Below are 14,291 nucleotides of genomic sequence, written 5' to 3'. Positions count from 1 at the left end.
AAAGATGTTTTTTTTTTTTGTTTTTTTTGTGGAACGTCCCTCAACTCACATTTACTGCTTAGAAAGTCTGAGCAGACACACATACTGTGAGTTAGCAATCCATGATGGCAGCACCAAACTTAAAACTTTCATCTGTACGGCCACTATTGTGTATTTTTGACTCACTAAATAAGCCATACACAGAGCACTGATTAGGTTTGATCCATGAATGTGTTTTTTAAGTCCAAAACCTTTTAGGTCTGTAATAATAACCCACACTTTTTTTCACAGCTTGGCTCATGTGATGAATCACGTGATTAATTGTGGGTCTATGACCCGCTTAAGGTAAAACCCTTACTGAGGTTCAAATACCTGAGACTCTCTATTGTTTGCTTTTAGACGTGAAGAAGCCTCTTAGATGAGAGGTGACACATCTTCAGGAAAGTTAAAGACGTTTAGTTACTTTCTTTCCAAACTTCTTAGACTACCATGAGCTGGATGACTGAGAACCTGCACAGACATTAAACCAGAAGTAGAAAGGTGGCACATAGATACAGTGGTTCATACTGTTGCCTCACAGGAAGAAGGTTGTGGGTTTGAATCCACCAGCTGGGCTTTTTGTGTTAAGTTTGCATGTTCTCCCTCTACCTGTCTGGGTTCTCTCCAGGTACTCTGGCTTCCCCCCACAGTCTGAAGTCATATATTATTATGTTAACTATTGACTCAGGTGATTGTCTGTAGGTCTGAAAGTGAACATGAATGGTTGTCTGTCTCTCCATAGCCTGTCTAGGTGGACCTCATCAACAGAGCAGTGAATTCTTTAAGGTGTGGTTACTTTGTGATTGGCTAGTTCCCTCCATATGAGCATGCAGTGTACCTCAGTTTCTCCCTGAGTCAAAACACAAGACAATATCCATCAGTATACAGTCTATAGTATTAATCATAGTAACACATGCAAACACAGCCTCCATCCTTCATTCTGTCATCTACATATACTCACAAACATGTTGATATACAGGTGTTTTAGATTGTTTAAAAGCAGGTATGTTTCACCATCCCTCCACTTTTCTGTGGGAAAGGAAAAATAAAATAAAAGCGCAAAAGTTTCAGTACATATTAATATGTTATGAGGCTTCAAGATATGAAGTCTAAAAAGGCCTAAAAACTTGGGGACTCTGTGATACTGCAGAGTCCAGCAGACAGTTTGGAGTCAAACACTGACGTCATCATCACAGGTGTAGGAACCATTTCTGTAACACCAGCCAAACAGACACATTAGTATCAGTAGGTATAGATGATTTACTGGCTCCTCTGCTGGTTACAAAGCAGTGATTATACTTTGGAGTTTTGTGTTATACTGTGAGGAACTGGCCTGTTTGGAAGTTGCAGTAAGAAGAAAAACATGTCTGTATATGATTTTGTGGACAGAGAGAGTGATGGATGATTTTATTTATTTCAGAGATAAATGAACATTTACAGCACGTCCATGCAGAGACTCTTAAAGACATGAGCGTGAGAAACAAGCTTTTCACCGTTTCTCTTGATGCCCACATGCTTTATTTATTCTTTAGTCCAGCATGTGTCATCACCACAATAAAGCTACTTTTAACCTGTTTTCACACATTGTCATAGCTGCACATTTCCACTGTGCTGTGTTGACTTTAAAGAAGATGAACGTTAGACTTCAGGCTGAAACCACAGGCTGCATTTCCTCTTTTCTTGGAGGCCCAGACAGAAATGTTGTGGTATCAGATTTTCAGCAGATAAAAATAAACCAACAACAGTCTTTTACACACATGCAGTCATCACAGTCTGCTCAGAAGAACAAAGATGGGTCAGAAAAGAATTAAAGGGTGACCTGAACCACTAGACTCACATGTCATATGTAGTCTTGTCTACAGGCTGAGGCATCTGTCAATTAATATTAATCTGAAACATCATCACCCTCCTTTCTTTTCTTTGTGTGTGTGTTTGTATTCAGATTTGTGAAGTTGTGCCCTTAATCTTCATAATATCAAAACCACGGAAACACGAGCAAAGTGCATCATGATGAGACCCAGAATCAAAACATTACAGCAAAGCTGAATACACTAGTGTAGATAACACCCGGCAGTGTGGTAAATTGTGCTCAGAGAGCATCTGCACCCCGTAAGACCATAAAGCCAAGAACACCAGCATGCTGTGTGAGAAACATGCTTGAAAGTCAGAGCCCCTCTGGCATCTTGCCCACAGTCTTGTGCGTTCACATGGTTAGTGGGTCCTCTCTCTGGCTGACTGGCTGTTAACTCAGTGAGTGAGAGTTTCTCCCACTGGTTGCCCTGTGCTATCTCCATGCTTTGGAACAGCATGTCTTGTTGACCTGGCCGTTTAGGTCAGGTCAACAAGTCAGACCAAATGCACCCTATGTTGAATACCAGCTGTAAACACAACCCAATGTTTATATGTCACTGGTCTTTCTGTATGGGAAAGGTGGAGAATGACAATGATCTGGCATCTGAAGTTATACAAAGAAAAATTAATTTATATGTGGTTTTCTTATGTGGATTTCTTAATTCAAACATACATAAACATTTACTGTTAGGGTTCAATGCAGGGGACTCAAACGCAGGACTCCTGAATCAGCTGAACATAAGGATTTATTTACAGAGTTCACCAGGTGTAGATACAGGAAGTGCAGGGCAGTGCTATATACAACAATGTGAGGGACGGGGCTCCAGGGAAATCCAAAAGGGGGGAATCACTCGCTCTCCAACTCTCCACAGACACGACTGCAGTTCCTTTCTTCACCCTTGACACACAGATTCACACGGGAAAGGTAATCCAGAAGGTCTGTAGACGAGGAAACAAGAATGAGTAACGATATTCACAAAAGACACTTGACTTATCTTGAGCTGTAGCTTGACTCTCACTGACGCGTGGTAGACAACGATCCAGCAAAGACCAGCAGTCTCTTCCTGGCTTAAATATCGTTCATCTTGATGGGCATCAGGTGTGTTCCCTTCTGTGGGCGTGAACCCACAATGAGTTCCGCCCCGGCAACAGAGAGGAGGAGAGAGAGAGAAAAGGAAGAAAAGACCGATCAGCGTCTCGCTGATCCTCCAGGCCGTGACATTTACAGTGACATGATGTGCTCTTCAGAGTACACATATACCCAAGGACAGGGACCTTAGAAACAGTACAACAGTATTTTTTAAATGAAAATTATTAACCTGTCACCATAAGAGAGGGAGAGAGATCTATACACTACAAACAGTCACATGTTAGAGAGCACAGCTCATCCATTACAAACCTTGTGTGCTGTCCATGGTGCTGAAATAATAACAGTTTAAAGAACTTAATATTTCACTGTTTGTTTGTTGTTTGCAATACTGCAAGATTTGGTATCGATCTGATACCAAGTAAATACAGGGCCTGTATCGATGATACTGATACTGGTACCAATACTTTTTAATATATAACACTGATGATGTCATATAATTAATAGCATCATTGGTGTTGCTATTTCTGATTAATTTTCATGACCTTTAAGACAGCCAGGTTGCCTCTTTGATGAAACTGCTGCAGTGCGTACAGGAGACGCAGAACAGAAACAGAAAGTAAAGTATCGAGTTCATTATACTCGTAAGGAGAGAGAACGTGTTGGTTGACCAGGAGGACTGGGAGACCATGACAGCTACAATAAGTTATAAATCGATTAATGTCTCCCTCTATTGGCCACCAGCTGTAAACACAGTCCAGTGATTGTACTTCTGTATATCTGTATATCCACACTGACACTTACCCTTATTTACTCTGGGCCAGCCGGCGGAAAATGTGAATGGTTCAGAAAAGAAGAGAAGCTGAGCTTTTCGGGGATACTTGGTGTATTACTTTCACAAGCTGCTGCTGTCTGAACACAGAAAAATCAACTCCCCCTGGGTTTTACCGTGGCTGATCCACACTACCGTAACTCCTCAAGCACTTGGGTTAAGAGAGACATTTCAAATGGTTAATGAAAGATGAGAAGATGAGCATTAAGAAACTTTACAGTACATCATTAGAATGCACGTGCAAAGACGGTCCAATCACAGGTAAGAATTGATGACACATGAAACAGAGAGGCGGGTGTGGAGAAGTGACAACACCCAAAAATACCTGGAAATATGTAATATAAAAGGGAGGATTTATAAAAAACTGAGTGGAATAGGCTCAAAAACTTTTTTGTACCAATTTAGTAGAGTTCATATTTAAAGTTATGTTGTATTACATTTTGTTGAATATCAGTTTCAACTTAACTATAAGTCTGAAAAAACAGAGTTTGTTTTTCTTTCCCACTTTAAACTGTGGTTCCACTCATAACAATACAATAATGTGAAATGGCTGCAAGATATTGAACTCTGAGGTCATTCTGAAAAAAAAAGGACAAAAGCATTCACTTATAGTTTGATTCTGAGATTCTTACAGCCAAAATGACCAAATAAGTCCAGGTGGCTACTTGGTAAATAAAGGGTCTTTCACAGGACCGACCTTGAACACTGATGTCTCTCTGATGTGGAGAACAGATTATTTCTTTGTTCTGTACTTTGTTCTGTTAGCAACATGTCGGGCAGCAAAGAAGTAAAACAGAATAACTAAATGAACATATCATAAATAATCATAAAAACAGCTGGTTATCAGTGTGAGAAACACACTCTTGACAACTATATGCTGAATAGTTTTCTAAAGGAGAGTTTTCATCAGCTCTCACAGTGTGGTATTTTTCCCAGTACAGGTAGATCATATAAAAATGTGCAGTCCACACAGAGAACAAGTGCAGTGCTACAGGGGCACACCTGACACTTTTTATCCCTTCAACTAAGGAAATATTTTATATTTATATTTGACAATGTCAGCATGTAGTCGTCAAGAGAACACCACTGTGCTGTTATTGTCTGCATTTCTTGTTGCCTCTTTGCTAAAACAAGTGAACCAAACATTTTTCTCTTCAACCACAGGCTGCATTTCCTCTTTTCTGGAGGCTCAGACACAAATCATGAGTCATTTTCTGCTGATTAATAAATAGGATATAGCAGAAATATAGCAGAAACAACATCTTTATACACATGTAAGCATCACAAGTCACTCAGATAAAGAAAGAAGTGTTGTTGTGATATTATTTTGATTATTTTTAAAGCACCACAATTATTTTACACACATCAAACTGTTCACAGCATAAAAGACACAAACATCACCTACAGAAAACAATCATTTTGATCATACATTTTTTTCTTTTTCATGGCCTCAGTGATGACATGAATCACACTGTAAAATCTGAACAATGACTATACAGTTTTTGTGCATCACAATTTGGCAACAAGTAATGTAATTAACATGAAAATTATTATTATTATTATTAGTTGTTGTTGTTGTTACTGATATGCAAAAATATGCAATAAACATGTCCATACAGTAAGCTTTAAAGATCGCAGGTAAAATTCAGGAGGAAGTGAGCGAACATCTTAAAGAGATTTTTTAAATAAGAGACTGAAACAAACTCACAGAACCAAATCATGAAATTGTGTCTTGATGGAAACAATGTCAGACACCATCCAACCTCCACTTATTACAACAGAAATAAACACAGTAAGATTTTAATACAAAGATGAACCATATTATCAGTCTTCCAGTGCTGACATTAAACCAAGAGCATGTCATTGTTTAATATAACTGCTGTTGATCTGGATGCTGGCAGTTCTCTAAATGTTGTCAAAATGTTCTGAGTTGGATTTTGTTGCTGACGTTGTTCGTGAGTCTTGAGTTTTGTTGAAATAATCTTTTTATGGACCTGAAACAAAATCAGAACAAATACGACTAAAAAGTGAAAAAAAACAAAGAAATAATGGTGCCAAATATGTTTTGATGCTTTCTGACCTTTTACACTTTCACTCTTTAATCACACAGAACTGATCTCATCAGGGAAACTTACACTTTCTCACATTTTAGCTGCTTGTGTTTGAAATTTAAGAGGCTCATTATTTTATTCAGACACCACAACAGAAACACAACATAACTAAAACCAGTCGTGATTCAGCTCATCAGCTCCACAAAACTCTGAAACTTCAACAATGATGTCACACATTTACTGCACATGTAATCTGATTACTAATGATTCAGTGTCTGTAGAGTTCACATTTGTACCTGAGGCTGATTCAGGATTCACATTATTGTAGTCAGAGCTCTCCTCTGTGCCATCATGTCTGCCTGTTGTGATGATGGATTATTGTATTTAATAACATGGAGACTGTCTTCCTCTAAAATTACACAAGTTACAAAAACAATCGACCAATTATTACATTTCATGTTTGTTGTACTCACTCCTCTTATCAAGACCTTCAAGCTGAAATCCAGATGTGACGTTGTTGTATTCATCTGCTGAAATAATGAAGTTTGATCAGTCAGAATAAATATTTACATTTCTTACAGCTCTGTTATTATCAAAGTTTATACTGTTTGTACCACTTCCAGTGTTTCCAGAGCCTCTGATTGATTCATAGACTGAAAGATCACCTACAAGTCATTGAAAATAAGAAAGAAGGAAAATATAATAATTTATTTTTGTTCAATAAAAGATTTTTTTTTATTCTCTACAAACTGAGTGTTAAAAACTGTAATAAAGAGAAAAGTAATAATTTCTGGTCTCACCATGAAGAAGAGAGGAGTAAACCTGAGTTTTATTCTGGTTGGCTGTTTGTTGTGAAGCAGAGCTTTGATTGGTGCTCTGAGACTGAGTGAGACTGAAACATGCAGCAAAAATGTAAATTTAATGAGGAATAATTCAAAGTTATTGTTGTGTTTAAAATAAAACTAAACTGCTGCACCAACCTGTTACAACAGGGTTCTGTAAAAAACACAAACATTATAAAACTTTGTTTGAAAGTGTCACAGCATTAAAATAAATAATGTTTCTTGTAAATTGTCAATCAGAAAGTCTCTCACCCTTTATTTTTCTGTAGCAACACATCAGCAGCAGCACGGCAATAATTCCACTAACAAGTCCGATGATGAACGGAACGATAAATGAACTTCTTTCATGTCCAAAACCTGAAATGAGAAAATTTTAGGTCAGAGCAGGAAACAAAGTAAAGCTGAACAGATCACATGATCACAATGCCAGCCCGAACTCTGAATTAACTTTATTTAGTGTGTGTAGATTAAAAATATTTGATTGTAAATATCTAAAATAATAATAAATATATAATAAATAAATATATAAATTAATAATGAAAGAAATGAGAGAGAGTCAGTTATTAGAACCTGCTGCGTGGTGTCTCTAACAGACAGCATGAAATAATTAAAATTTGTGTTGAAGCTACAGGAAAGAAAGTAGTAAAGTCTACCTTGCACAGTGATGTTGACTGCTCTGCTGAACTCTCCAGAGTCAGACTCACACCAGTACACTGTAACACCCTCTTGTAAGCTGTGGATCTTATAAGAGGATCCACGCAGTTTCTGGCAGTCACAACAGTGAGACAGGAAGCCATCCTCAGAGAACTTCCTCACTCTCCACTCAGTGAAGTTTCCCTCACAGGTCAGTGAGACAGAGTCAGAGGTGAAGTGTTGCACTCTGTCAGGACTCACTGTGAGAGACGCTGCTGAATGAACATCTGGAAACAACATGCAGTGAAGAGACAAAGCTCACAGATGTTAGGATTCAAAATATCACAGTGAAAATATTCTTTTGCATTAATGTTTAAAGGTCAGGGCTAAAAGACGCAATGTTCGTATAATTTTCACCTTCAATGCTAAACCAAAAAAACCCATCAATTTGCAATTTTTTGCTGTTGCATTAATTGAAAAAAGATAGATAGAAACAAACTGACCTGCAGACCAGACAAACTCTGGTTGACTGTGATCAGTGTGATACTCTGGGTCTCCTCTTCCAGCTCTGCACACATATCCTGCTGTGTGTGTCTGTCCATGAATGATGTAGGAGTCCTGTGCAGTCCCACTGCCATCAGGTAGCAGCTCATAACTGGAGGATTTCTCTGATAGATCAGGAACAGCTTTATACCAGTAGAAGCTCCATCCTGCAGACGGATGTTCAACCTCACAGTTCAGAGTTACTGAGGCTCCAGGACTCAGCCATGATGGAGACACAGTGAGGACAGGACGGGGTTTATCTGTTCAACAAAGATTTTCTCTCAATGTTTCGTCTCTTAACTCTGAATTCAATGTCACTAAAATGTTGACTCACAAATATTTATGATGAACTTTAAGAGTGAGACTATCTAAACATGTCAAATATCTCAACATGTACTAATAAAAACACATTTTTACAAACTGTTTCTATTTCCAGCTTAAATGAACTATGACTCTACTTACTGTCAGAAACTGTCAGTGTGACTGAATCACTCCACTCTGTTGTTTTATGCTGTGAACTTTTCATTCTGCCCTTACAGCGATAGTTTCCACTGTTGGATGATGAAGCAGATCTAATCCTGTATTCATTTTGATTTGGAGCTTTTATCCTGCTGTTTGTTTCCCACTCATAATCCCACTCAGTGTCTCCTCCATGGATCTCACATCTGACAGTGATCGTCTCTCCTCTGTATATCTCAGACCAGTTTGGATACAGAGTCACAACAGGCCTGTTTGAGGCTGTTACTGTTCAAGAAAGTACAATAAAAACACATGAATGTAAAAAATGTTAATGCCTTTTGTTCTTCATCTTCCTCCTTAATCAGGAATTTATCTGACTTCATGTTAAACTCACCAGTTTTCCCAATCCTGACTGACTGGCTGTCCTCTGTGTAGTAAACTGGGTTTCCTCTTCCTCCTCTGCACCTGTAGAGTCCTTCCTGTGAGACACTGATTTGTCCATTTGAGTGGAAAACTGCATCTTGTGTGGTCAGGGCTTCAGAGGATTTCTCATCTCTGTACCAGTAGTATTTCCATCCAGATGATGATGATGGGTTCACAGAGCAGGTCAGGGTCACACTGCCCCCTACTGGAACAGCTGTGTTATCAGCTCTCAGTTTGGCCTTTGGTTTATCTGCAGTTCAGTTTAGAAAAAGAACAAAAGTCAATGACTGAATCAAACCAGTTTAAATAACTTGGTGGAAATATGGAAATAATAAATATCACATAACTTTAATGGTGAAGCTACAACAAACTGTACAACTATCACACAAATACAACACTAATTTTTCAGATTTAATTTGCTGAATTTATAAGTTAAAAACACACATGAGGAACAATCAGTGGATTTAATGTTTCTTAGTGGATGTGGTGGAGCAGCTGAGACAGATTCAGCATTTGTTCTGCATTTCATCTTTCATGTATTAGAGCTGCACAGCAGAGAAGTTACTCTCATATGTTTTGTTCTCTTCACTGTGAATAAAAAGCTGCTGTTCAGGTTTTTGTTGTTGGAATAAAAACTAAACATTTTACTGACCAACATGAAAGACAGTTATAAAGCTGTAAGAAAGAAGACGTGCTTTTTCCTTATTTAGATACTCTGGATGAAAGATCTTACATGACACAGTCAGTGTGATGATATCACTCCACTCTGAGAAGAAATAGTCCCTTCTGCCCCGGCAGCTGTATCCTCCACTGTCAGACTCAGTAGCTCTGATGATTCTGTGTTCATTGGATGTTGGAGGTGTGTTTAACTTGGCTGCTCTCCATTCATACGTCCACTGAGCTCCTTCACCTCCCTGAATCTCACATCTGACAGTGACTGTCTCACCGCTGTATATCTGAGTCCAGGATGGCTGCAGGGTCACAGTGGGCTTATTGAGAACTGTTCACAGAAAAATATTCATAAAATAGAAACAAAATCAACAGAGAAATATTAAGATATGTATTTCATAATAATGGTAAACTTGTTGTTTTATAGTTAGGAATGGACCTGCACAAAAATAAAAAGATCAGTTTGTGTTCATTTAACAGATGGAGAAAAACAGTGAGACCGTGAGGAGAGACTGTATGACTATATGACTGCCTTTTCTGGTGCCACTGTGGCTGTGCGTTTATCTGCTCTTATGAAAAGCACACATACATACATGCACACACATATACTACCAGACAAAAAGTTGGACACATGTTCTTATTTAAAGGTTTTTTCTTTATTTTCATGACTATTTACACTGTAGATTCTCACAAGACATAGCCACCCCTCACTTCAATTACTGCTTTACACACTCATTCTCTCAATGACCTTCATGATGTTGTCACCTGAAATGGTTTTCCAACAGTCTTGAAGGAGTTCACAGAGATGATGAGAAATATCAAACGATCAAACACAAGAAACACAAGCCGAATGGGATGGCACATCGCTGCATGATGCTGTGATAACCACGCTGGTTCAGTGGGCCTTCAATTTTGAATAAATCCCCAACAGTGTCACCAACAAAGCAGCCCCACACCATCACACCTCCTCCTCTATGCTTCACGGTGGGAACCATGCATGTAGAGACCATCTTTTTACCTTCCCTGCGTCGCACAAAGACACGACAGGTCGAACCAAACATCTCAAATTTTGACTCATCAAACCAAACCACAGATTCCCACTGGTCTAATGTCCATTCCTTGAGTTTCATGGTACAAACAAATCTGTTCTGCTTGTTGCTTTTCCCTAGTCGTGGTTTCTTAGCAGATATTTGACCATAAAAGCCCGATTTGCACAGTCTCCTCTGAACAGTTGATGTAGAGATGTGTCTGCTACTGGAACTCTGTGTGACATTTATCTGGGCTCTAATCTAAGTTGCTGTTAACTTGTGATTTCTGAGGCTGGTGACTGGGATGAATTTATCCTCAGCAGCAGAGGTGACTCTTAGTCTTCCTTTCCTGGGGCGGTCCTCATGTGAGCCAGTTTCATCGTAGCGCTTGATGGTTTCTGTGACTGCACTTGTGACACATTCAAAGTTTTAGCAGTTTCCAGACTGACTGAAGTTCTTAAAGTAATGATGGACTGTCGCTTCTCTTTATTTAGGTGATTGGTTCTTGCTATAGTATAAATTCCAACAGCTGTCAAATAGGGCTGTCAGCTGTGTACCAACCTGACTTCTGCACAACTGATGGTCCCAACTCCATTAAGAAGACAAGAAATTCCACAGATAAACTCAGACAAGGCACAGCTGTGAAGTAAAAACCATTTCAGGTGACAACATCATGAAGCTCACTGAGAGAAGGCCAAGGGTTTGGAGCGCTATAAACAAAGCAAGGGGGGCTACTTTGAGGAATCTAAAATATAAAACATATATTTTTTATGATTTTTTTCTTTGATACATAATTCTATATACCTTCCTTCATATCTTTGATATCTTGAATTGTATGAATCTACAATTTTGTCTGACTAACAATGGAACATGCTTTGTAGACCATTGAATTCATCCTGTGCTGACCATTATGACATTTGTCAAATGGAGATCACACAACAAACATGACTTACTTGATGCTGACAATGTGAAGGCTTCACTCCACTCTGTTGAAGAATATGAGTCATCTCTGCGTCGACTCTTACACATGTAGTCTCCACTGCTGGACTCAGAAACTCTGAATGTCACATCATTATTGTGTGTCCACTGTGTGGGTGTGCTGGGTCCTCTCCATTCATACTCCCACTCAGTGGTTTCACCTCCTTCCTGCACCTCACATGTCAGAGTGATCGTCTCACCTCTGAATATCTGAGGCCAGTTGGGTTGTTGTTTTACAACAACTTTATTGGAAACTGTTTACACATATTAACAGTTGAGATACAAATAGAAACATGAAATCAACACAGAAAACTTAACATTGTATGTTTGATAATCATGAGTGAATGTATATTTCACACTAAATGACTGAACTCACTGGTTTTCTCAATGGTGACATCATCACTTATATCAGTGTAGTAAACTGGGTTTCCTCTTGTTCCTCTGCAGCAGTAGATTCCTCCTTGAGATACTCTGATATCTCTGTTTTGTTGATCTCTGATTTGAACTTCAGAGGTTGTTTGGGTTCGTCTGAACCACTCATATTTCCATCCATCAGAGCTCTGCACAGAGCAGGTCAGTGTCACACTGCCCCCTACTGGTATGATTGTTGTTCCTGCTGTCAGTGTGGCCCTGGGTTTATCTGCAATTAATTTACAGTAAAAAGTAGAATAGACTGTCATTTTTCTTAGGAATAAATTTCTTACAGCACTGATCACACTTTAAATATTCACTTTTAGTAGAAATGACTAATTACTCTGCATGTGACATATTGGACTGTGTTACAAAATCAAACTTGCTCTGATTTATTATTTATTGAAAGAGAAATATCAGATTAAACAGTTTTAAGTTTCTCATCACATCTGTTTCCCTTTTTATTAATATTTTAATAGTTTCAGTGCACTGAACAACATCTTTTATTTCTGTTGGAGTCTGGTGAGTGTTATCATGAATTTTCAATGTAAAATGTTATTTAGCAGTTGTCGTGGGTCTATGAATTATTTAAAATGGAAACATTAAATCAATGAAAATAACTTTCAGTCAGTTTGAATGTTTTAATTTTGCCACGGATGGCCGACCATAAGTGTTTAGTGCAACGCGTTCTATCTTCCTTTTCTCAAACAATCACTTTGAATATGTTTTTGATAGTAGTTAAAAATACTAAAACACTACTATTAATAGTTCTATTTTGATATAGTGCTATTAAAATAGTACTATTTAATAGTAGTAAAATGACTTTATAAACTCTGATGAGGACACATAGTCTAGGTATAAGAATGATAAACCTCTCCCACACTCCAAAAGAAATAGTTCACCTACTAATCAGAAGGTTAGAGGTTCGATCCCTGGCTCCTCCAGTCTGCATGTCGAGCACTCAGTTTAGAGAAAGTATGTGATTGGGTGAATATGGCATGCTGTACAGAGCACTTTGAGTAATCCGGGAGAGTAGAAAACTGCTGTGCAAGAATCAGTCTATTCACTATTTGAACAGAGTTTCGTCCTGTTACCTTTGCACTACTATGTTCCAGCACATGTTGTTACTACATGGCTTGCTTAAGGTACACATTAGGCTGACATCTGGGGCCAGAGCTGAAACTGTTCTGGGCCAGCAGTGTGTCTGCAACTGGCCCGTGGCTGCACAGAACTTACACATGGCCCACATACCGCAAAGAATGGTGGCCCAGAACAGGTTTGCCACTCTTGATAGAGGACATTGAACAACATCTACCATTTCAGAACCACGATTATGGAGTTCTGGTTGATTGGAGCTGGCTCGGACCTGGAATTATCGAAGAACAAGAAGTGGCTTCAGCTGTTCAAAATCCCACAAGGCTGGCCGGCATGATAGACGATGGGCAGGGCTGTGAGTACTCAGACTGTGTTTATTGAACGCAATATGGATAAGATCTTGGAGAAGAAGAACGGGAATTGAGACACCTGGTGACCAGTGACAGACATTAGACCAACTGTAAAATTGGATGCAGTTTGTTCGTACTAACCAAAACAACTACCATCTTCATCTCATGTGGCCCCCTGATGCCAGCTGGATGCTAAAGGCAAAAGCTGACGGGAATAACAAAAATTCTCCTTCGTTAACAAGACTGTTGTGACTTTTTCCCCCCTCCTTCAACACCACCCGCGTCGACACAAGATTGTTGACTTTTGCCTAACCGGGTGAAGGGACAGTTTCTCTCAGCTGAACATGGAACACACACACACACACACATAAGCATGTACACTGACACAGACCTACACTCACCCCCCACCCCTCCAAACATCTTCAAACCTTATGTATTCTATGTTGTGAGATGTGATGATTCATGTGCTGAGGTGGGTTTTTTTTCTGTTCTCAAACTGATCTCCCTGTTGGAGCTCAGTCTGGGGGAGTTCTTTTTTCTCCTCGTCTATCACCATGTTGTGCATTTTCCATTGTTATACCTCTCTGACCTGTCTTCCCCGTGATGTTTGTGTAATGTATGTATGGTCGGAAGGGTAAGATGGCGCTGGCACGGCTGGCAGCCTTAACCCAATTTCCCTCGGGATGAATAAAGTATTATCAATCAATCAATCTACAGTGTATTAAAAATATTGTATGTGTTGTAATGATATGGAACAATAACCTTTGTTTTGTTGATCAATCAATCAATCAATCAATATTACAGGCTGTGCTTGAGTTTTTAAATAAGTTGATGTAAATGTAAACATGAAAACATTAAATGTCAGCATGAATCATGGTCCAACTTACATGAAACTGTCGGTCTGAAGGCATCACTCCATCCTGTTAAGAGATAGTCACTGCTACCCCGACATCTGTAGTCTCCACTGTGGGACACTGAAACTCTCCTGTATTCACTGGATGTTGGAGGGCTGTTTGTGTTG

At 39.0% G+C, this 14,291-nt stretch overlaps 2 protein-coding genes and 1 long non-coding RNA gene across 8 annotated transcripts in view; all 3 read right to left on the bottom strand.

Annotated features, from left to right (window-relative positions):
- LOC109194483 (titin) overlaps window positions 1-14,291 on the bottom strand; it is a 722,900-nt gene that overhangs the window by 518,616 nt on the left and 189,993 nt on the right. The window lies entirely within an intron of this gene.
- LOC102081169 (uncharacterized) overlaps window positions 1-14,291 on the bottom strand; it is a 151,558-nt gene that overhangs the window by 44,866 nt on the left and 92,401 nt on the right. The window lies entirely within an intron of this gene.
- Window positions 5,639-14,291, bottom strand: part of LOC102077482 (low affinity immunoglobulin gamma Fc region receptor II-b) — a 74,868-nt gene continuing 66,215 nt past the window's right edge. For 5 of the 6 annotated variants that reach the window (XR_003219102.1, XR_003219107.1, XR_003219109.1 and 2 more), the window contains 5 exons: window positions 6,640-6,731; window positions 6,454-6,504; window positions 6,313-6,369; window positions 6,136-6,198; window positions 5,639-5,782 (listed from right to left, as the gene is read on the bottom strand). This is a non-coding gene — a long non-coding RNA (low affinity immunoglobulin gamma Fc region receptor II-b). The remainder of the gene's footprint in view (window positions 5,783-6,135; window positions 6,199-6,312; window positions 6,370-6,453; window positions 6,505-6,639; window positions 6,732-14,291) is intronic. The other variant, XR_003219105.1, reaches the window with a different exon arrangement.

Source organism: Oreochromis niloticus, linkage group LG3, assembly GCF_001858045.2.
Source record: "Oreochromis niloticus isolate F11D_XX linkage group LG3, O_niloticus_UMD_NMBU, whole genome shotgun sequence".
Lineage (NCBI taxonomy): Eukaryota > Metazoa > Chordata > Actinopteri > Cichliformes > Cichlidae > Oreochromis > Oreochromis niloticus.
Note: the sequence above shows the minus strand (reverse complement) of the source record. Positions and strands in the feature narration are given on the sequence as shown.